The sequence below is a fragment of the Lonchura striata genome, chromosome 4 (genome assembly GCF_046129695.1).
Source record: "Lonchura striata isolate bLonStr1 chromosome 4, bLonStr1.mat, whole genome shotgun sequence".
NCBI classification, from domain to species: domain Eukaryota; kingdom Metazoa; phylum Chordata; class Aves; order Passeriformes; family Estrildidae; genus Lonchura; species Lonchura striata.
The window spans coordinates 16,710,785-16,734,741 of NC_134606.1; the positions used below are offsets into that span (position 1 = coordinate 16,710,785).

A 23,957-nucleotide genomic window follows, 5' to 3' on the forward strand; every position below is an offset into this window, starting at 1 on the left:
ATCAAGAAACATAGTGTTACTTAGTGCAGGCTTTTACAGTGGTCTTACAGCTTAAAGAACAACTCAAGACAACATGCACCTTCAAAAAAATGTAAGAAAAAGCATTATTGTAGTGTTTTTAGAAACGAGTATAAAATCTTCCAAGGACAATGTCAGCCTGAGTAGTCCTGGTTTTACAGTTCCTTTAAACCAGCTGGACGATTGAGAAGGCACAAAAGATATGCTAGGAATAAGGCTTCTTCCCCAAGCAGACTGCTCCAAAAAGGATAGTCATCTTGAAATAAACAATCAAGGAGTCTGCAATAGAGTCAACTAATAGGTTTTATTTTATAGTGGCTTGTAATGGAACAGCTGACGGCAGAAAAAGGGAATTCAGTCAGACTTTTTTCCATAATACAGTATTCACAGTTGGAGAATTACTGCCTGGGTGAGCAATGAATTTTTGTCCTTCCATAACTGGGTCTACATGAAGTGACTTGGCTGTTTGCTACTTGCAGTTATTGAAAACTCAAGTTCCATTACAGAGCTGGGTAGAATTAGTTTAGAAGTTCTGGTCTTATTATTTGCTCTAAAGATATGTCTGTGGACCAGTGTAAAATGTTGCTTTTAAAAGGGCATATTTTTTACGTAAGCATATTGAATGTTTTTGGGCAAGTTTTTTTGAGTCTTGCTTGAATGTTTTGAAATTGTTGTTTCATAGTGATAAATTGAACATTACAAGTGCATTTTGCTTCCTAAATCCAATGGACTGTTTAGGTTTTAGATCCTGTGTAAATGTATAGGGAATGCTTAATAATATTCTGTCACTTGGTTTAAGAAAATAGTAAAATATGGAACTGAGAAATTGTCAAAACAAAAAACCAAAATGGAGTATGAGTGCCAAAGCATAGGTACTTTGAAAAGGTTTTCCTTACTTTTCCATTATTGTATAATGAATAATACTTACTATTTTTTCTGAACTTTAGAACAAAAAATACTTCTTTAAAAGGCATGATTCAGAACATGAGAAAGTCCATTTAGAGAATATAAAGTTCTTTACAATAAGGTGAGTGGGATAAGCTGTGGAACAGGTCACCTGGGGAGGCACTGGGGTCTCCATCCTTGGGGAATTCAATGCCTGACTGGGCCCAGTGCTAAGCAATGCGCTCGAGCAGACTCTGTTCTGAGGTGGGTTGACTGGATGACCTCCAGAGGTCCTTTCTAACTTCAGCTTCAATGCTGTGATCATAAATACAAATGCTTAACTCTGCAATGAACCAAAGCAAGGAGAGTTTATTTCACCTCTAAGAGAAGTGATTTCATATGCTGATGGCAGGCTCTTGTGTGTGCATTGGTTTGAAGGAATCATTGGACTGTGGAATAAACAGTATTACAGTAACTGTCTTCTGAAATGTGTTAATTTTATCTGTTATCGTAGCAACCACTTGGTGTTTTTTAATATAGTCAAAAGAAAAATAATGTTTAAAAAAACAGTAAACATTTTAGGTTAAGGTACTAAAAGATCTGGATTTACGAAGATAGACTGCAAAAAATTAATGGAACAGAGGGATCTTAGAGGAAAAGTGCAATAAGCAGCCAAGAACACAATTAGCAATAATTGTATGCTAACACATAAAGTTTTTGGCTTCTGACTACAGTGAGTAAGTATTTGAAGGAGAGAGAATTATTTTTCAAAAAGAAGCAACTGGCTCATCCCTTTGAAGCAGAATTTTCAGAGTCCAAGTTGGAAAGCAAAAACTGTCTGATGGATATGTGCATTACATTTAAACAGCTTTTAAAACTAGTTACAGAACATATTAAAAAATGTCAAGATAGAATTCATTTCTCAGATACCTGGACAGAATAATTTTACAGCTCCTTCTACACTGTAGAAACTGAAAATATATATTAAAAAAACCTGTGTGTGTTTAATGAAAGTGCTGCTGCATTAGATGGTTGTCAGGTGGTTGTGCCCGTAGCATATGCCCATGGAATTTTCAAAAATTAAATGTAATAGAAACCAATTAGGATTTAATGAAAGATTCCACACACACACTCACCCAAAAGTAAGTTCTGTTTAGGACCATATATACTTTCACACTTGAGTGAAACTTGAGCATTCTGGTGATTATGGGAAAGAAACAATCCTTACAGTGTAAATATCAGTAAATCATTATTTCTTTAAATTTTAGTTTCAAGAAGAGAAATAAAACAATTGAAATAAGCATCTGTTCATTAACTGTATAAATGTTATTCTTTTAGCCAAGGATTATTAATGTCAGGCAATTCTGAGTTGTTTGAATCTCATGATTTAATTTTAGGAAACAAGAGTATAGTTAAGAATTTTGCTACTGTTAATACTTTATGATTTTATTTCTGAAAACACATGCAATTTGAATGCCAGTTAAGATAAAGATGCCATGCCTATTTTACAATGCAACCTGAAAGGACATAGGTTATGGAAGCATTGACAGTAGTTGGAAATATTAGAGAACTTCTGATCTGGGTGACACTGGTCCAGAACAACTTAAATATGAGAAAGATCAAACCTTGGAATTTTGTGGTCTGTGTGAATCTCTATGATAGGATTTCTGAATTTACTGTTACTGTAAGCATGGATATTGTACATTTTTTGTCCCTTGTTGCTCCATCCAGTCTATATATTTGAAGTAAAGATTATTTTCGGAGTCTGTTTATTCTGAGTAAAGATTTATGTAGTACCACTCAAAATGGTTTTCAGTTCCTTAAAGTCTTCCAAGTTGCTACAGCCTTTGGTGAAAGATGCAGAAGATAGGGATATTTTGGAAAGTATAGCCAAGGGTGATGAGTAGTGAATTGTTTGATTTTTTATGTATATTCATTAGAAACTCTGTGTGTAAAAGAGAATACAAATAAATACATTACTTTTCTGCTTTTTTTGAATGCCCACTCTTTATTGTGTTCCTAAGGGCAGTTATTCAAAGCCAATAATAGAAATTGTTAAAGTGTGATGAACTTAATTATGTGGGTTCAGCCTTGTATGATTTGCTAGTAACTGCATAGACAGATAACTGCTTAGTTGTTATCCCACACAAACAAAGGATTACTCATGGAGGAAATCTGATTACCTGAAAGTGATAATCTGGGGTTCCATAAGGTCAAAAACTACTGGAGACTTCAGAAATGGTTGATCACTGGCTGGTCTGTAGAATGGGTAAGATATGCTGGGATGCTCTTTAGTTCCTTCCAAGTCCTTTATTTGCATATTGTAGGTATTGCATTATAACTTAGGAGTCATACAGTAGGATATTGTTGCAGTAAGGACTTCAAATTATGATTTTTAATTATACAGCTATTTATTATATGCAGTAAAGAATGAGTTATAAAGGTATTACTCAGGAAGAATATGAAAGGTTTTAAAGCAAATCGGAAAGAGGCCTTCTTAGCTAGCACTGAAGAAGAATTACAGTATTAGAAACATTTGCAAAGCGTTCTGTTACAGAACATATGGATTCAACATCCCTGGTGTTTTTCCAGCTGGGAGCTTGGCATACTTACTGTGAACTGTTTCTAGCTGCATAATCTAGAGGTCCACAGACTGGTTGAAAGTGACTGCTGATCTACAGTGCCCTTCCTTTTTTTCCAAATGAGGCACTAGCAAAAAAGCAGCAGAGGAATAGAATCAAAGAATCATTTAGGTTGAAAAAGGCCTTTGAGATCACAGAGTCTGTTAACCTAGCGGAGAGGTGAAGAAGGCATTAAGTACCTCAGCCTTTTCCTCATCCTTTGTCAGTGTTTCCCCCCACTTAGCCTACTTTTGTTGCTGATGTATTAACAGAAGGATTTTTTTATTGCCTTTTGCACCACTAGCCAGATTGTTTGGGTTGGGCTTTGCCCCTTGTAATGTTTTCCCTGCACAGCCTCACAACATCCTTGTGGCCTGCCCCTTCTTCTAAAGGTCACAAACTCTCCTTTTTCCTTTAAGTTTCTGCCAGATCATTCTTTCCCACTAGCTTGTCTTTCAGAACATGGGTATGGCCTGTTCCTCTAAGATTTCCTTGAAGAATAAGAATTTGTCATCTCAAATAGATGGAGTTTCAAAGATTATGTGTATACCAATGCAATGATGTTGAACTTTTTTGAGGGAATAGGAATCATCAGAGCAAATCGTGGACTGGATGTTAGATTTTTTAACTTTTTCTTTCTTTTTCCTCTTAAACTACAACTTTTAAATGTCTCTTTTCTTCCTATTGTTGCTTTAGTCTGGCTACCATGAGATCCTATCTGCTATCACTCTCCTTTTTATCAAGCTTTCTTTGAAGTACAGATGCTGGTAAATTTATATAAATCCTGTGTATTCTGTGGCACTACTCTGTTCATTAACTGCATATAGATTTCTTTCTTCACATGCTGTAGAAATCGATATTCCAGTAGAAAGGATAGAGAATTGTAGCAGTTCAAAATAGGCGCCCATCCTAATATGCCATTTAGAGACGTTTAGCTTGGTTGAAAGTATTGATGTGCCATTTGTATAGCATAGTCTGTCCAGCATCTTTGAGCAAAGTTAAATTACAAATGGACCAGGTAAAATAGTGTTAAATACAGATGTATAAATATGTGTACTTATATAAACAATCTGCATAGCTTATTCAGTACTATTCTGACACAGTTCTGTCTCAGAGGCTGGCAAGTTTCTGGTTGGTTTCTCTTGCCATTGTTTATCTTGGGATAGGCATGAATGGCATGGAATGGACATGGGAGAGGTTCTTGATTTTGGTAAAGCGTTATAGTGAGAGTGTTTATGGGTGTCCTTAGCTCAGATTGGAGAAAGTGTTAATACATGGAAAAGTCTTGTCTCTTATTTTGCACTCATTTTTATTATAAATCATACAGATGGTCAAAGCTTAAAAAAAGGGCACCTTTTCTGTATATTCCTGTACTGAAGAATTGTGCATTCACAATATTAATAAATTGAAAAATAATAAATTTAATTGAATTTATAAAATGGGTTTTCCATACCTGTCAACCAGAAGCCCAGTAAGAAGCTTGATCATCATTTCAATTCATAGTATCTGAATGAAAATTAGTTCAGGAAACTTTTACTAAAGTTGGAAAGTGCCTGTTTAACACTTCTTGTTTATTAGAAATTGAACAATTTTGGACAAATCCCAAATAATTCCATCTTCATTTTTCATCCATCAGGAACTGTTCTTGATCACATCTCTAATCTCTGTTCAAACCAAACCAGGTAATTTTAGACAAAGCATCAGTGCAGGTGATGAAGCAGTGCTATAAATGACCATATGAACACATAGAAGAGAGTTAATTCTTCACTAAGAAATACATACTAAGATAAATTCAAAGTCAGATGATGTATGCTATGATTTTTCTTAAAGAAGCAGCAAATACTAGTAAACTAGAGGATAGCAATGGTTATACTGTTTCTCCTAGCATTCCTTATTAATTAATCATTTTAATGTCAGAACTGTCAAGCAGATTTTCTGGGCATACAAATAGGGAAAAGCCTTATCAGATGGATGGCATATGTACCTGACGTTTCAGAATAATTAGAAGAGAGAATTAAGATCTTCAATGTGCATTAGCTCTTGCATCTGCCAGGGAGAAGAGTTAATTTATGGGGATAATTGTATATCAGGGCTTGAAAAAGAACAATTACTTATTTAGGGCATTTTGTTCATTTATAAATATTAAAAACCACTTGACACTCGCTACATTGTGACTGTTTATTAGGAAGTATAGACCTGTAAGACAGTAACCTATTTAGTGTGCCTTATTCCTTTGATTCCCTTGTCTGGTCTACATTTGTCAGTAAACATGAGTGCGAGGTGAAAAAATTACTGAATACAAAATTTTTACCATACATTTTCAAAACAGTGTTGTGATTTTCTAGGAGGTAATTGCATGTTAATATGAGGTGCAGAAGAATTTCAGCAGTGATTTGCTAGACAGTGGGTATAATCTTTATTTTACTGTCTCAAAAAGTAGGGGTGAAAGTGTAGAGCTGGTGACTGCTCACCCTAGCCAGTAGACTTTCCAAAGAAAGTCTGTGACTCTCACAACTTTAGTAGCTGGATGATTTGGACATGATCCAAAAATTTTTCTGTCTTAGTGGCATACCAGAGGAGACTATGTGTTGGTGACTTGTATTTCCATAAGTACTGCTTTGTCAGATGCAATTTATCTGCAGATACTGGGAATAAATCTCCTCTTGCATTGCAAGAATGTAACCCAGTTTTTTCCCCTCTTTTAAGCACAAATCATTACTATATTATTTGTATTATGCTTTAGACGCCAGTGGGTTTTTAGAGAAAAGTGGTTTTCTAAGCACTTGGCAGCCATACAGTGCATGCATAGATAATATGGGAAGTAGAGCACAGAGAAACATGTTGACTTGCTCAGTGTCATGCTGCTCATTCATGCTGGTCAGAAGTGCTCATGTTCTTCACAGTTTACTACTGTGGAGTCTACTATGGAGTCAGATTTTCAGGCTGAAAATAATGCAGTTCTGCTGACAAGATGAAATTGCAGTGTCTGAAAAAGAAAAAAAAAGGTAACACTACATACACAAATTGTTGTCATTTTTAGAAGTTGAGGAACTATATTCCCTTCAAGGAGAAGGTGAGAGTTCATTGAATGGGGTGAGAATTCATTGGTTTTCAAGACACCTGGTAGTAGTCTGCTAGTCAAAAAGTTACTTGTCAGTTCTTGTTTCTTACACTCTATAGAAACTGAGATACTTTGGTTTTGTCATAGTAAGAATTTTAGTCTTTCTTTTGAAATGCAGCTTGGGATATAGCTGTGTTCCCAGATTTTAGTCTCTGTCTTTCTGCATGCTTTTTGTTTTGACATGTTTTGTAAACCAGTAGTAGCAGCAACATCAGTTGGAAGTGGTCTTTATTGCATCTTGAAGAAGAGGCATTGACTTGAAGCAGATTGGTCAAGTTGGCTTGACATTAGTCCAAAATATATTTAGGCCCATGTCTTGATTTCAAGTGATAAAAATCTGGGAGTAGCAAGTACATAAGTAAAAATAAATAAATAAACCAAACCAACCAAAACTGCCCAGCTCAGAAGGATTTTCTAGGTGTTTGGCATGTTTGAAATACTGTGTTCTTATCACATAATTTTGCAGGAACCTGATTTTAGTCTCCCACAGATGATAAAATCTCAGTGACTGGGTTTGTGGAATGTAGATATTGTAAACAGTAAATACCCCTTATGAATTTATTTTTCTTCCCTTTTCTTTATGCTTACAGATTCTGGTTTCTTTTTTTCTTTGGTATCAACTCTACAGGTTAGGTACATGAGTCTGAATTCTCCACTCCATTATTATTTTTTTATTCTGATTTACTGATCTTTTTATTCTTAATTTTTTCTTTTATGCTACGTGTTGGTCATCTCTCTCTATTACTCTGTCTTTTTCTATATGGAGAAAGGAAGCTCTGATTTTTTTCTCCCTGATTATCTTCTCGGATCTAGCTTTTAGCAAATTATTCAGGAAACAATTTAACTTAACCTAATCTCCCATTCTCCTTACTTTCCAGGTCCCCCTCCCCCCCCCAAAAAAAAATAAATCCTGGTGGTCTCATCAACACAGGATGAGAAAAAGACAATATCAAATATAACTGATTATTAGAATTACTGTACTTTAATGTGTCATTGAAATAGTAATATTTTCTTGTCTGCAACTTAATCATGTTAGTCTTTAATAACCAATTTGGCTGATGTTCACATTGGCTATCACAGCAATCTGAGGAATTTTGCATTTCCTTAGGTGAAATATGCTTTCAGTGCTATGGGTGGACTTTATTATTACCTTAGATTTGTTTTTATAGGTATTAATTGTGACAGGTATGTCAAAATTCCCTCAATTTAAAACCAATGAAGCAACCAGGGCATGAAAAAAACCTGCCCTCTGTAAAATGAAGTTTTGGTTCTTAGAGCAGGAAACTTTTCATCTGATATAAACAAGAATAGTTTTATATAATATTCAGTAATCTATTAATTCTGAAATTGAAGACATTTATTGAGTATCTTTCTTTCTGTTTTGAAAGACAATTCATGAAATGTTCACGATAGTAAACAACCAAATTCTGACAATTACAATTGAGGTATGGTATCTACTAAAGCATTTTGTGTATTTAGGTAATATTTTTTATAGCATATCCTCCTTGACAAATTATGCTTGATCAGTGTACCCCTTCAATAAGGGTTTTGTATTTGATTTGTTTGGTGTGAACTTTCATTAAAAAATGTTAGTGATCAGTCTTTATTACAAGAAGAAAAAAAAATATTGGATTTTTTAAAATTGTTTTTTCTTCAGTAAGAGAATCATGAAGAAGCAGATCTGATACAAAGGCCCTATGTGGCATAATTTGCCCTCTTAAATGATCAGATTAAAGAAAAATTGTAATTGCCTTTTGAGTGTATATTTATCTCTGCAATTAGCAATGCTATGCTTAATAAATAAGTTTACCATGGATCCAAATACTTGAATTTTTTGAAGGATGAACAATGGTTAGGTTGTAGAAGTAATAGTCTATCTCAGAATCTGGGTTATATTTTTAAGGTAGCCTTTTGAAGTTGATGTCTGGAGACAGACCAACACTGCTGCTGTTTAAATCAAATAAGTGCTACTAGAGCCATTACTGCTGTTTGATTGCATTTATTTGGAGCTTGCTAGTAGCAGGTGCTAAGTTTATAATTTTCCCAATAGTCTTCTTAGTCCTAGATAAACTGAGTCAATTTTGTACCCAGCTGTTTTTACATGCTTGCTTTTAACAGCTTTCATTTTCACTCTTACTTTATAAAATCACCTAACTTGAAAGGAGGTTAAGGTTCTCCTAGTGAGTTGAATATTTCTCTTGATTCAGTTAGAACTACAATAGTTTTTCCTCTTTGATCAAGTGTTCATTTGATCCATGGGATAGATCATCTTATGACAACAAAACATTCAAGCCTAGCTTCTTCAATATATTAATGCTTTTGCTCTTTTTTTAAGCAAAACGAACATACCTGGAAATTGGCTTACAGCATTTATATGACAAATCACAGAGGTGGTGCAAAAGTATCCATGTATGGATAAAAAGTATGGGGCAAGGAATTAGATGGGGCTTTTGATCCATGAATGGTGGTTGTTATTCTCACATTCCCCACCATCACAGCCTATTGCTTGGAAAAGATGTTATGGAAAATGGGCAGAATTCTTAGCTGTGCCAAGAGTCTCTTTTTATGTATTGATAACACACTTAGGCTTTCAAACATTCATCAGCTCACAGCATAGCTGCCTAGTAATACAATTTAGAGCAGAGCTATTTCTGCAAGATGAGCTTTTTGGGAATTATATGGGGGAATTTACCATGTAAAGCAGATCTGTGCCTTCAAAATGCAATTAAATCTATAATAAATAAACAGGATAAATAAATCTTAAGCAATTGCATGTAGTGATTTGACAGAGTACCTGAGATGAAAACAGCTAATTTTAGCATCTACTTCTATCCCACTAATTCTGAAAGTTTTTGCTTGATTGCTGTCAAAAGTTTCTGTTTCCCAAACACTGTGTTTAACAACTTAAGGACACCTTCTGAAAGGGTACCATTCAACTTATACTCTTTACTTCCCATGGGAAACTATTAATACTGCTCTGTTTTGATTTTTTTCATGTACATGAACTTCAATGCTGTATCTCACAGAACATTTGAAAAATTGCTTTCAGTCAAGGTGTTCACTATCAGCCATTTGTACTTACATAGCGGGTTCTAGCCTTACTGGTTCCAGAACTGTTTTAATTTCATAATAATTGCTACAGAGAAGCAGATACATATTATCAGTCTAGAGTGCCAGATACTTTAATACTTTAATATTATAAATATACATTTATATAGATATATACAAAGAGTAAGGACATACCCATCTCAATTCTTCTAACCATCTGCCTTCAAATAACATTTTATTGAAATTAATTTAATACCCTATTTATAGCTTATGCTTGTAAAGCAACACATTCAAAATCTGACTAGTAAATCATATGGAAGTCAAAGATGATCTAGGTTTATTCCTCCTGCCACAGGAAGAGATGTCTTTCACTAAATCAGGTTGTTCAAAGCCCTGTCCAGCCAGGCCTTGAACAGTTCCAGGGATAGAGTCTCCACAGCTTCTCTGGGCACCCTGTTCCAGTACCTCACCACTCTTATAGGAAAGTATTTCTTCCTATTAGCTAATCCAAATTTCTCCTCTTCCTCCTTTTTCCAACTTTGTGTTCCCATGTAAAATGTCAGTCTCCCTCTTTTTTCTAAGCTCTCTTCAAGTACTGAAAAGGCTGCAATGAGGTTTTATTCTTTGCTCCAGCCTAAAAGGCCCCATCTCTCTCAGCCCATCTTCATGAGAGAGGATGCACCATCCCTCTGATTATCTTCATGCCCTCCTCTGGACTTGCTCCAATAAATCCATGTCCTTTCTGTGCTGAGGACTCCAGAACTGGATGCAGTACTCCAGGTGGGGTCTCACCAGGGTGGAGAATCCCCTCTCTTTACCTACTGGCCATGCTGGTTTTGATGCAGCCCAGGATACATTTGGTCTTCTGGGCTGCAAGCACACAGACAAGCTGGTCCATGACCATGTCCTTCTCCACTGGGCTTCTGCCAATGACTTTTTCTCTCAGTCTATACCCATGTCTGGAGTGCCATGATCTGGGTGCAGCACATTGCACTTGGACTTGTTGAACTTGAGACTCTAATACACCCACTTCTCAAGTTTTCCCTCTGGATGGCATCCTGTCCTTCAATTGTATTAACTGCACTGCTAAACTTCAGGTCACCTGCAAACTTTCTGAGGATGCTGCTTCCAAGACAGAACCTTGAGGGATGCCACTTATCAGTGATATTTTTATCTATCTTGCATATTTTTTCCTACTTTCAAATCTTTAACTTAACCCCAACACTATATTACTGATTATAATTTATTATTTACCTTCAGATTTATCAGTGTAAACTTTTTGCCAAATGATTATTACCTCCTTGGCAAGAATTTCTTTGCAATTTAATATAATTCTTTGCACGAGTTTGGAAAATAAGAAGTGGTCTCACTATTTGTCATTATTTATTTAGACAGGAATTAACTTCAGCAGAATAGCAAGTGGATAGAATGAGCTGTTTTCATCCAGCTGAAAGTTTAATCTAGCGGAACACTACTGATTGTATTAACTTGACAGGGTTAGTAATTATATTTAGAGAAGGCATATTGTTTCTTTCTGCCATGCTGCATAAAATAAAGGTTTGCTGATTTTTGTTGCAAAAATTGGCCCTTTTTTGTATTGTAATAGTCTAAAAACAAAGTTGAAGTTCCTAGTGGAATCTGATACTCTCTGGGCAACCATTATGGTTTGTAGCAACTGATGTCACATAGATTTCTGAAATTATACATATGTGTTGAACACCCAGAGTTTTCAGGCTTTTTTCCATTTTAATCAAAAACAACTGTGTCATTATTCTGTTCCTTCTCCCTTTTCCAACCAATATTTGGTTTTCTGTTGCATGATTTATGAGTACCTTTTGTAGTCTTTTGTGTTGACAGTGTTTACCCATCTGGGCTGTCTTAATTTTAGTCCAGCATAATGTGTCTTTTGGCTGGTGTGCTCTTTGCTGTCGGTCTCTCTTTCCTGAAATCAAAATGTGTAAGGAATTTAACACCTGTGAAGTGATTCCAGAAGGAGGTAACATTAGTGAATCCATTACTTTCTATTGTTGTTGCAATAAAGTAATAGTTAAGATCAAGAAAAAGCCCAAGCACAATGATTTAACAGTCAGTAGAAGTAATTTAAAGGAATCAGAATTCACTTCTTGTGTAACATAAGTAAAAAAAAATCAAAGCTCCTTTCTTTGCATAAAGCTAAACCCATTTTCTCTGTACATTTTTGTATTTTACTTTTTGATGGGTGTTTTTCTGTTCTGTGAAAGTTCTATTTTACTAGAAAATAGATGAAATTTTATATAAAAAGGCACACTACATTACAAAAGAAGCTTTTCACAGACACATGAATTCAGTAAGCCAAGTTGCATTTTGAAGCAAAGACATTTAAACATATATGTATTTATATATCCCTTAATTCACAGACTTACCACAGGTTCTAAAATGATACAATAAATCACCTCTTCTTCTGTTTAGTTCCCATTGCACATCAGAAGTAATTCCTGATGATTTGGTGATGGATAGGTATCATTTGGAATTGTTGGATGTCAGTTTTGTCTGTATGGGGTTTGTGTGGCCAGGGTTTGGTAATGAGGGGGATAGAGGGGCTGCAGGGGCGGCTTCTGCTAGAAACTGCCAGAGGCTGCTGCCATGTCTGAGCCAGTGCCACCACTGCCCAGGATGGACCTGCTGCTGGCCAGGGCCAAGCCCATCAGTGTCCTGTGAGAAACCTGTGCTGGAGCAGGCTCCTGGCAGGACCTGTGACCCTGTGGAGAGAAAAAGCTGCTCTGGAGCAGCTTTGGTGGCAGAACTTGAGCCCCCCATGGGGGACCCACGCTGTTCCTGGAGGACTGCACCCAGTGGAAGGGACCCCACTGGAGCAGTTCATGGAGAACTGCAGTCCATGCAAAGGACTCGGGCTGGAGAATTAATGAAGGACTGTTTCCATGAGAGAGACCCCGTGCTGCAGCAGGGGAAGGAGTCCTGTGAATTGAGTAGAAAAGCAGCAGCCAAGATACCATTTGATGAGCTGACCCCAGCCCCCATGCACTGTTCCCCTGTGTCCTTGAGGGAGAGGAAGAACTAGAATTTCAGAGTTAAATTCAGCCTGTGGAGGAATGAGAGGAAAGTGTATTAAGATTTGATTTGATTTGTCATTATCTTCCTCTGATTCAACTGGTAATAAATTAAACTAATTTCCCCAAGTCAAGTCTGTTTTGCTCATGACAGTAATTGATGATTGATCTCCCCTACCCTTACCTCGACCCAGGAGCCTGTTGTCTTTTCTCTCCCCTGTGCAATTGAGGAAGGGAGGGATAGAGTGGCTCTGGTGAGTGCCTGGTGTCCAGCTAGGGTCAAACCCCCATTCTGTTTTACCTAGACCATAAGGTTTTTCTTCCCCACATTTGAAATCTTTGATAAATGAAAATGTACATATAAATAATATGATTTTGCTTACATTAATAAAGTGAAATAAAGAAAACTTATTTTCCTCTTCCTTTATTTCTCAACTGTCTTTCAGTTTCAATAGGTAGAGATGACTGACAGTACATGCTAACACCTGATGAAGAGCAGACGACTCTTTCTGGGAGAAACTTAGCATGGATTGTTTTTTCTCCCAAGTACTCCCATCTGACATCTCTTGAGTGGCTGAACATGTAGTCTTGATTCTCTTTACTTGATGTTCTTGAACTAGGTTTTTTTGTTTGTTTGTTTGTTTTCTTTTAGATAACCAACCTCTTTTTGTAAGCATTTTGGCCTTTCTTTTTAAAAAAATATTTTTAAAAGCAGCTTTACACATTCCACACATTTACTTTTACATATAAATGAGATGGAAATAGTACATGTTTATATAAACTATTTTAAGAGGACTCTCAGTATATTTTCATTTTCCCAAAGAAACAGTAATTCTGTGCTAGTGACTACCTTTTCTTCATTTTAGTGTGGAAAAGATAGAAGAATTTTGAAATCCTAAATTTCTTTCTATGAGCAGTTGATTATAGTACATACTACCTGGTGTGTTGGTGTATTTGCTCACTATATTGAAGGTTTGACACCTGGGTGGGGGGCACTGCAGATTTTTGGGGCTAATACGATTAACGGATTTGTTGTATGCTTGAAGAAACAAATAGGTTGTGCATCTGGTGACTAAACAGATTTTAAAATATTCATGCTGCAGTAATCTGAATCTGATTGATGATGTGACTGTTGATCTGTTTCTTTTCATGAGCTTTATACAAATGTCTAATGATGCCATTCATATGGAAATATTACATTTAAGATGATTTAATTTATGTCAGTGTGGATTACCAAAAAATAAACATCTGGGATTATTTCTTTTTCAAAGTTAACAGGATGCATAAGCAAAATGTTTGAACATTTTGGGCATTAAGTATTTTATAAAAACATAGCTCAATATTGTGCATTAATTATCTTTAACATTAAGATGTGCAAACTCTTTTGTGCTTTTATCAAGTGCTTTTAGTATATGCAGAAATAAAGGCCTAATCATATAATATTTATAATTTATTCTCAAGAAATTAAGCAAATAAGTAGTCCAAAAAACAACTGGTGAAGTTAAGAAATGCTAGAAATTTGCAGTATAAACATGTTGGTAAATGCAATGACTGGAACAGATTTTGAAAGTATGGTAGGAACAGTGCATGCCTGCCAGTCAACTGCTCAAGGAAATATTATAAATTTCCTTAAATTGTATTGAGAAATTGAGTCCCCTCTTCTGCAGCCAGCAGTATTTCTTGAGGATTTAGTACATGTCTTTAAATTTCTTGATTGCTTTGTCTTTTTCTGTTCAGGCCATGAAGCTTTTAAGCAGTAATCCTCCTGCCTGTGGTTGGTACATTTATGCAGTATGCACTCTTTATCAGTGTAGCAAACCTTAATTACTAGAGGCCCTAAACATTATTTGTGCTTTAAAGCATCCTATAATTTCATTTATTATGACTGGTTATTTCCAAATGGAGACTAGCTGAAAAGCATAATCTTTAATCTTACTGAATTTTATTAGTATCTCCTTGGCGGTTTTCCTTTCTGACTTCTACAGACAAGGTCAGTCTGTGTTTCATCTGTTCCACCTCTCTGTTTGGAAATTTTGAATTTGCTTTAAGGAAGAACACAATGCCATTTGTCCTGTGAAAAATAACTGCAATATTTGTTGCTTGTAGTTTTTTTTTTTAGTGAGTGCATTTTTCAAGTACCTAAGTTGGTACTGAATCATCACAATTTGGACATGATGTAGGATGGGGTTTTTGTTTTCTAATTTCCCATTTGTGGGCTCGTGAATGAATGACTGGAAGTCTGTGAGATGAGGCTTTGCTCTCACCTGAACCCTGGCACACACAGGTAGCCCAAAGCCTTGCCTTGTTCTAGTAAAGCATCAGTGAAGCAGACACTAACTTTGCCCTGAGATCTCTGTAATCAATGTTTGTATTATATATGTAAAATTACTTACTACAAAAATAAATTTTGATTTCTGTCTATACTGTTTGGATTATAGCACAACTTAATGGTGACATTTCTGTCAATAGGTTTTGGAGAAAAGATAATTAACTTTCTATGTTGACATAGCCATTCAAGAAGTTTCTGAAGTTTATTAATTACAGAGAGCATGTTACTTTGGGAACATGATAGTATTATCTATCATTATGTTGTGCTATCACTTTTGTATTGCTCGTATCTTTAATTTTTGTACAAAATCTAAAGGATATAACATCTGCCCATGTTTGCTGACTGGTCTCCCCATTGCTGCTGGCACAGTATAGGTGTCTATGAATGATAACTGTGTGAGATTTTTATTTGCTTGTTCTCTGTCAATTCCCTTCCAGCTTTGGTGCTTGATTGAATTAGTATGTCATAGTGATTGGTACTTCTTGTGAGTTCACAGATCTGAAAAAAGTATTATTGTAGATTGTTTTGTTCTTTCTCTGCTGAATCTGTCTCATTCCTGCTCAGAATGTAGGAGAGATATTTTTTTTCCTCCACATTGCATTTACAAATTCAGTGGATTAACTGGATTAATTTAATGCATAATTCTTCTCTGATGACATTTTTTCCCATTCATAGAGATAGTCACAACTGTACTAGGTAAAAGTCTAAAAGGGGTATGTGATTTTGTAAGTATGTAAAATGAGGTGTAGCGATTGCACCTAAAGATTTTGTGCTATACAAATATGACAAATTAGAAAAAAGAAAATGTGCTGTTCTTTAAAGAAATAGTTCCCATAAATTATAAGCTTAAGCCATTTCTGTGTTTTAATTTTACTTAGAAGCTTGCTGATAGCATGTAATACCTTTATTGACTTCTGAGCACTGTGTTATCTTTGCAAAATACTCAATATTAGAAAGTAACTTTGAGAGGTAATTCTCAATTAGTTCTCATCACTTTACTCTGAGTTTTGACTGGCCTTGAGTACCTTCTGTAAACCATTGACACATGGTGTCAGGTACAAGAAGCACAGTAGCAGGAAAGAAGTTTTTCACAAGAAAAACTTTTCTCTTTTATAAACAATTCAGAGAAAATCTTATTTTATAGTTTGTAGAGCTTTATATTTCTGAATAATTTTGATGACCTAGCACGTCTTCCTCCTTAGATTGAGTTGGCTGCCTGGTGTTTGGTAGGAGGATATAAGGCAAGAGAGTGAAGATTGCAATTCTCTTCTGGGAAAAGAATAAAGAATATAAATAAAACTGATATTTGCAAAATAGGATATAAAACTCAAAGTAAACCTCTGCTCTATTTATTTTGAAGGATCTAAGGATGGAATTGTCATGTTGCCGTATCCAGTTCAAAGCAAAGCACTGAACACATTAGATTTGTTTTTCTTGTGTTTTGAATTCAGCTGACATTTTTATGTTTCTTACAACAAAACATTTTTTGGCTTTAATGATTAATTCAAATTCAGTGCTGAAGGTAGTACTTCCTTATGAGTAAATAAAGTAATCAACTATGGACAAAAATTAAAATGTCATGTGTTGTTATATAATGAGAACTGAACATGTCATGTATCTGCAAGAAAAGGAATAGAGCTTTCTCCCTACAAAGCACATAAGCACTGTTTATCATGAAGTATCGGAAATTAATTTCAAGTAGAGCCTACAGCTTGCAAAGAAAAAAAAAACTTAGAAGTGACAAGACTTAGTGGGCAGTATTTCTGAAATAATAGTGATTTTTTTTTTCTCCAGCTTTTACTGAGGTATTTACAAGCTTATGAATGCAAATACTGGACATCAAGGCTTCACTGAAGAGAATAAAACTGTAAATTAATGTATTGAAAATAGGTATAAAATTTGGCTGAATTTTTACCAAATAGATATATTAATAGGAAAAAAGGGCGCTTCATTGCAGCTACAAGTCATCAGTGACACTTTGAGTAATCAACTCTAATATTTAGCTTGTCAGTTCTGGATATAAAACAATACCCTTGCATCTAAAAGAGCAAACATCAAAGTGTGCAAACATGAAAGTGAGCTTACAGAAAATCAATGGTCAAAGATGCTGTTGATATACCTTATGGAAGCAATAGGGCTTTTACTTCTGAATTTTTTAAAGTAACTAATTAGGCTGATCAGGCTAAATTTGAACTGTGCCTTGTTAATTGCAAAAAGCTCTTTCTGTTTAGATGATGGTTATGGCTTCATGATGGCTTCACACTTCTGTGTTTTCATACCCCCTTAAGTTTTTAGCTGAAATACTATGCAGAGAAGCAGAAAGGACAGGAATGCTATTTTGACAATCATAGAAGATGTGGAGCTAAAGTACCTACAAAACCTATTTCTTTCCTGTTTTTCTTAATTTTTAAATGGATGACTAACAGTAAACACAGGTAAACTCTTCCAGGTGGTGCATGGGAAGTAAATTCAGTGGCAAATGCAGCTATTTAAAGATGGGCATGCAGCTGCATTCCTAGTCTTGTCCATGCTATTAGGAAGTGGCTTTCCTTGGAGGAGAGGATTAGGAAAGCATCTTCTCAAAATTAAAACTAGACACAGACTTTTCTTACAAGAAGCAAAAGTTTACATTGGGTGTACAACCTCCTCATTATTGCTCTGAAGTAAAAGCTTTGAGCAAAGCTATAATGCTGTGTATTTTTATTCTATGCCAGATTTATAATAAAAACTGTGGCAAATTTGCAATTGTATTACTGCAATTTGATAAAGGCAATATGATTTTCTCACTACTTAACATATATTTATTTTAAGATTGTCACAGGCATTTTATGAGTATCAAAGTATGAGTTACAAAGGAATAAAAAATCTGGAATAAAGAATTATAAATTGTTCCCTATATGGAATATAAATAGTGTTTGATAAAGAATGTGATATAATGTAACCCTAGTTCAAACAAGATGTCTATTTATTGCAAAATTGATTATAAACTCATAAGATGATTTCTCATTGACATATTTCCATTATATTGTGTTATTTGTTCTTCAGGACCTGTGACAACAAAATTGCCTTAGGCATCTAATAAATTTTAGAAGTTAAATTGAAGTTGTGAAGTTGTTCCTGATTTTGCTCATGATATCAAAAGTACTTCTATAGGTGTATTTGACAGGGAGGGGAGAAAATACTTAGCATTTTTCTTTCTTATTGTCTTTTTTTTCCTCTCTTTACAAATAATTAGTGGTCAGCCGGACCCAGCAAGGAGCCGCCTTTTCCTCCAGATGGTTGTGACATTTGAGTAAACCTTGGAGGATTAAAGGCAGTCTAGTGAGCACTCACTGTAAACTCCTGATGCAATTTGACAGTCCTAATCTAGGTCCTGGGCTGATTAGATGGTAAGAGTGCAAAGCAGGGGAGAAACTCAAGTGCAAGATAACCATTTACTCTGATGAAAGACACTAAGAAAAGCCCTGCATCCTAAGTTTAGACTAAAGATTCTGTACATGTACAAATATGTTAAATTTTCAAGTATAACTGATGAGCTATCTATACAATAACTTCAGTTGGTGTGAAGCTTTTCTTTGTGTCACTGAATGAGCAGAGCTTGATGCAAAAGGTTTTTTTCTGTATATTGAAGAGAATTTGCAAACAATCCAAGTGGTTACATGACGGTAGAAAATACAGAAATTGATCTGAATGAGACACTGAAATCTGATTATGCATCATCACCATCTGCTGTAGCAGGATAATAGAAAGGAAGACAAAGATATAGTCTACCTTTATTTGGAAAAATGGAAAAACTTCATTATATTACACTTTCAATGTATATACATATAAGGATAACTTGTTTGCATAATGGGGAACTTAATCAGAAATTATGCTCTTTATTATTATAATGGTAAATATCTAAGATAAATTTAATTTATTATTGTTTTGACTTTGTAAAAATAAGGAAACCGTTGCTAAAATTATTTGATTTTTTTTTTGTTCTGAATTTTTAAAAGCAGAATATTGAACTTTCAAAAAATGTTATGGCAACAGGTGTAAGTATTCAGCATTGTACATCTTTATTGGTTTTGGCTGAATGAATGTTAAATTATACTGCTCAACACCTCCTGGTACAAGAACAATGCTTTGAGCCTGGCTTGTATATTTGCCTACTTATCTACAGATTATTTTTGCTGCACAGCAGTTGAGTAATTTGTTCCCTTTCCAAGTCTATCAGTCCAGTACTTTATTTTCAAAGGCAAATCTGTTATAGCTTTAGTTTTATGATCTCCACCTTCACAATGTGTTTTTTTTCCCTCAAGGTATTTTACTGTTGTAGTTAGAGGTATCACAAAAATATCTGCTGAAAATAGGACATATACTTGATGATTTATTCTTGGAAATGTAATTCTATTGATATTATAGGAAATAAACTAGGGTATTTAGTGCTAAATATATAACTCCTGGCAGTACCAAATATACTGTGAATTTTCAGTTATTTGTTTGCTATTACAAGGTTGTGTGTTTCTGCAAAGCTCAAAAAAAACCTTAATTATGGTTGCTTATTTGCTGAAAAGAAAATCAATTGTACAGAAGCTGCAAGAGTTCAAAGAAGTCCAGTCAGATTAATTTATTTAATGAAATCTACTATATTATTTCCGTACATACTGAATTTCCTTAACAAACACTTTAATTAAAACATCAGGCTTCTTTTTAAAAAGAATGACACAAGCTTTAAGGCTTATACAAATGGGTCATAAATGCTAATGGCATAAAATTGTACAATTTCATTTCTGGTCGCCCTACATAACATGAATCATATGGAGGCAGTATTCAAAAGAAAATGCTTTTTTAGCCGTTTCATTAAAAACCTAGCTGTAAGAAATAACAAAAAATATTTTGCCATATTCTTATGTTTTCTACCTATCGTGCAATTTGAAGTCTAAAACCACTGAGTAGCTGTCTGGCATCCAAGATGTGTCTTCAGAACCACCACCAAGTCACTCAGATGTGTGGGCTGGAATTCTTAGATTTTGAGAAAATCCTCTGTAAGCATGTGATAAGAATGTGAAAAAGACCAAGCTTGACCTACCTTAAACTATCCCAGCAAAGATCTAAATTATAGCTTCAAGGGGTTGAACTGGTTAGGAGTTGTGAATGACTAGCAATCTCCCAGCACCTTGTTATCTTTGCTGTATGCCAGGACTGGGCCTAGACCAATACAGCAAATGTATTCCAAATATCACAGTGCAAAGTTTATTGCTTTAAACAAAGGTTCTTAGTCCCTTTACTGTATTATGAAAAAATTGGAGTTAAAGTGATGCAAAAATTAGTCAGTCTGCCCTGCCCTCTGCCCACCCCATTTTCAGGTTTGTTTTTATTTTATTTCTTATCCTATTTAATATAGCCTGTATTTATAGCTGCTGGTGGTGGGAATACAATGGTGTTGCTGCAGGCTTCTCTTTAATGGATCCTTGCCAAAGATAGCCATTGTTCCCATTGCTTGAGGTTGCTCAACTGTGCAAGGTTGCTTGGAAACCTTCTACTGAGTAAAACCTTCCAATCATTTTCCTTTACCTCCCAGGTCATACCAGTTGAGTGCTTAGGGATTCAGAGGAGGATCACAGTCAGTGTGGTTGCTTTTTGTGACCTTTTTGATGTTAAACCAATGACCTCTTAAATGCAGCATTGTAGCATGCACAACTGTCTGGCTAAAAAACAAACACTGCGCTAAGCCAAGAGGTAATGTCATCCACAAAAGCAGTTACCTGGTGATTTAAAAAATCCTGGACTAAGGAAAAGGCCTAGCTAGTCATTATGTTCTGCTTTAGGTTAAACCATTGAGAAACACATTAAATTATGCTGTGCTGGTTCATCTCACATGCCATGTGATCAATTCTAAACAAACCTGATGCTCAATATGCCTAGGTTTTCCCTAGCATGCACTTCATTTTATCATGCTATTTCCTTTGCTCACATTGCAGAAATCAATTGTATTTGATCAGCATTTCAGAGTGAATCAGTATTAACTTGAACAAGCTGGAGAACAGGATAAATCAAATCCCATGCTTATTTATATCATTTAGTTTGGTCCACAAATAAGTGACCTAAACAATCTTGCTTCTTTGTCTGTTATGTAAAACCAATTACTCTTTTGAGCAGCTAATATGCTAAATCTTTTCAGTTGGTTTATAAACCATGTTATTTATGTATGTGAGAAGTGCTGAGATGGATGCCTTCTTGGTTGTAGGTATTTCCTTAATACAAAGGATACAAACAGTCTGCTGTAATATTATGTGAATCATTGGCTGGTATTGTATTTTCTTGCTGGGGAATTGAATATTGCCATCACTGTTCTCCAAGTAGCATGAGCTAAAGATCTGTGGGGGGAAAAAAGGTTGCTACATGATAATTTAATCTGTTTTCTATTCTGATAGTTTTCAATTCTCTCTCTGCCACTACTTTGAGATAATAATTTAAGTATTACATTATACATTGCCCTGTGTATTGGGATGTCTCTGCTGACTTGGCTCCATGAGATTTTATGAGTAATATCATGTTGGCACAAACCCTAGGCTATTTAGGTTCCCTTGGAATATATTTACCCTGTGCCTTTCTCTTTTGCCTGACAGCCAGCCTTCTCCATTCTTCTTAATACTAAACTTTTACTGATGTAACTGACAAATGTTTATTTTTTATACATCCCTTAAACTTTTCTGAACACTGCATGATGTTGGACATTGAGTTCTGAAGTTATTAAAAAAAATGAATGAATAATACTTGAAGGATTGGCACTAAAAGATAAATTTCATGTACTCTCTCTTTTCATCTGCACCCAATTTTTTTAATTAGCTCACAGAACCAAAGCAATTGTGTCTTTTCCCAAAAGAGTTTAGGCCAGTTTTAAACTTAAGATAGCAAGTTGGACTGAAATAATAAGAGTTCTCTAGGATATGAAGGAGAGCAGAGGGGCTCTGAGACTTCCTAGTCCGGTTATAAGCACTGCGTAAAATGAAAGACAGAAGTAGATTTAGGATGTGCTTGTTTCTTTCCATCTTACTTGATAGAATAAGGATTGTGTGTTTGGGTTGTTAACCCCCAAGTTTACATAGTCACATGGAAAGTCTAATCATATTTAAGCCAATAACTGTATAATAAAAGCAAAAGCATTTTAAAATGCTTTTTTGTATCTTTTTTAAAAGATACAACAGAGCTAACTGTCCCTCTGTCAGCATGCTGGAAGCTGTCTGGCAATTCCTCATTGATGCAATTCAATAAGTGGGGGTCCCTAAGCAGAGCAGATTCAGTCTTGCTACAGAATGAGATTCATGGCTGTTTCACCAAATACTGCTAAGTTCTCAAATCAGAAGCCTGACTTATAAGAACATCTTTTGTGTCAGTAGGAACTCCAAAGTGGTTTTGCTATCTGAAAACTGGATTTTGCTATCTTCCAAAGTGATTTGCTGGTGATATTGCCCAGAGCATAGCTCCAGGTTACTGGAATAACCAGCAATTTCTGTAAATGTGTATGGATAAAATGCTATTCTTTGGCTTTTTAGGGTCATCTTCTTTTTCTTTTTTTTCTTTTTTTTTTTTTTTCCCCTACTATAATTCGGCTAATTTTGAGTATAGATTTTTGTGTTTTCAGTCTATACCTGTAGTAGTAGCATTTTGTTTTGCTATAGATAGACTTGCAAAATCTTTACTCAGGTCTTTTAACTGGTCTTTCAAGCCCTATGAAACTGATAGCTTAATCAGTATTGTATGAGGCTGGCAATGTAACAGGCTGTGCTCAACTGCAAAGAGTAACATTATAAAATTTGGAACCTCTTTGCTCCTGAGTGGTGCCTGTTAGATTCTTAAAAGATTACAATTTTCTCTCTGCTTGTTCTGTATATTTATGAGATCTAGACATATTTACTTCTTCATCCAAATTAATTTAATTTTTTTTTCCTGCTTCAAATGGACAAGAGTTTTCAGTATTGGAAAATACAGTTTCAGTTTTAGCAAACTTGGATGGATTTTATCACTACTGCTTCAAGAACCCACAAGTGCTAAATTCAGTCTAATACAGAAAATATTCAACAGTAGTTCTAGCCTGTGAACCATCATGGAGCAGCTGAGCTAAATGGGCAGAAATCCACTCCATACTGGGAATTAGGGACTCACTCTTGAGGGGAAAGAAGAAATATACACATGAAATGCAGACCTGGCAGGACTTACTGGGAATGGGACAGGCACCACATGGAAGCTGTATTTACTGCTTCTATAGCTGCTTTGGAGGCTGTGCAGGGAAGAACTGCAGTGAGTGTAGTATACTACAAAAACTGTAATATAATCCTATCAGTCCAACAGGATTAGCTGCTCAACAGAAGTACAGAGGCTGGACCTTAGAGATAGAAAATTTAGTGCAGAATGGGCAAGAAATTTTAAAAGATGGTCAAGGGGCAGTGTACTGTTCACACTAGTCAAGGGAGATAATGCAGTAATGTAAAAGTACACAAAAGAGGTGAAACTAAGAAAAGAAAAATAATTGATGCAGAGGATTATGTGATTCAACAAGGAAACTGTTGAATAGTTCTTGATCTCAAAACATAGATAATATGCCTTTAGATTTGAGGGAGTTCAGAGATATTTTTGGAAAATCAGAAACAGCAGACGTCTCCAGCATTAAATAATAAAGGAGATAGAGATTATTGTTTTGAAAAACAATTTAGCTTTAGTTTTTTGGTGGCGTTTTTTTTTAAGAGTATTCAGTAAATTTATCTTGTATTAAAGCTACTTCTGTTAAAATGAATTATTTTTAAAAACATTTTTTGTCTTCATACCATTTTATGTAACAGTCTTTGGAAAGCTCAGTGTAGGAATACAGTTTAAATTTTTGTTCTAGTAGCTTTTCTATTTTA

The 23,957-nt window shown here is 35.2% G+C and overlaps 1 protein-coding gene across 4 annotated transcripts in view; it reads left to right on the top strand.

The window, feature by feature from the left end:
* The window catches only part of SLIT2 (slit guidance ligand 2), a 260,586-nt gene that overhangs the window by 57,838 nt on the left and 178,791 nt on the right, over positions 1–23,957 (top strand). The gene's annotated exons all lie outside the window — the stretch shown is intronic.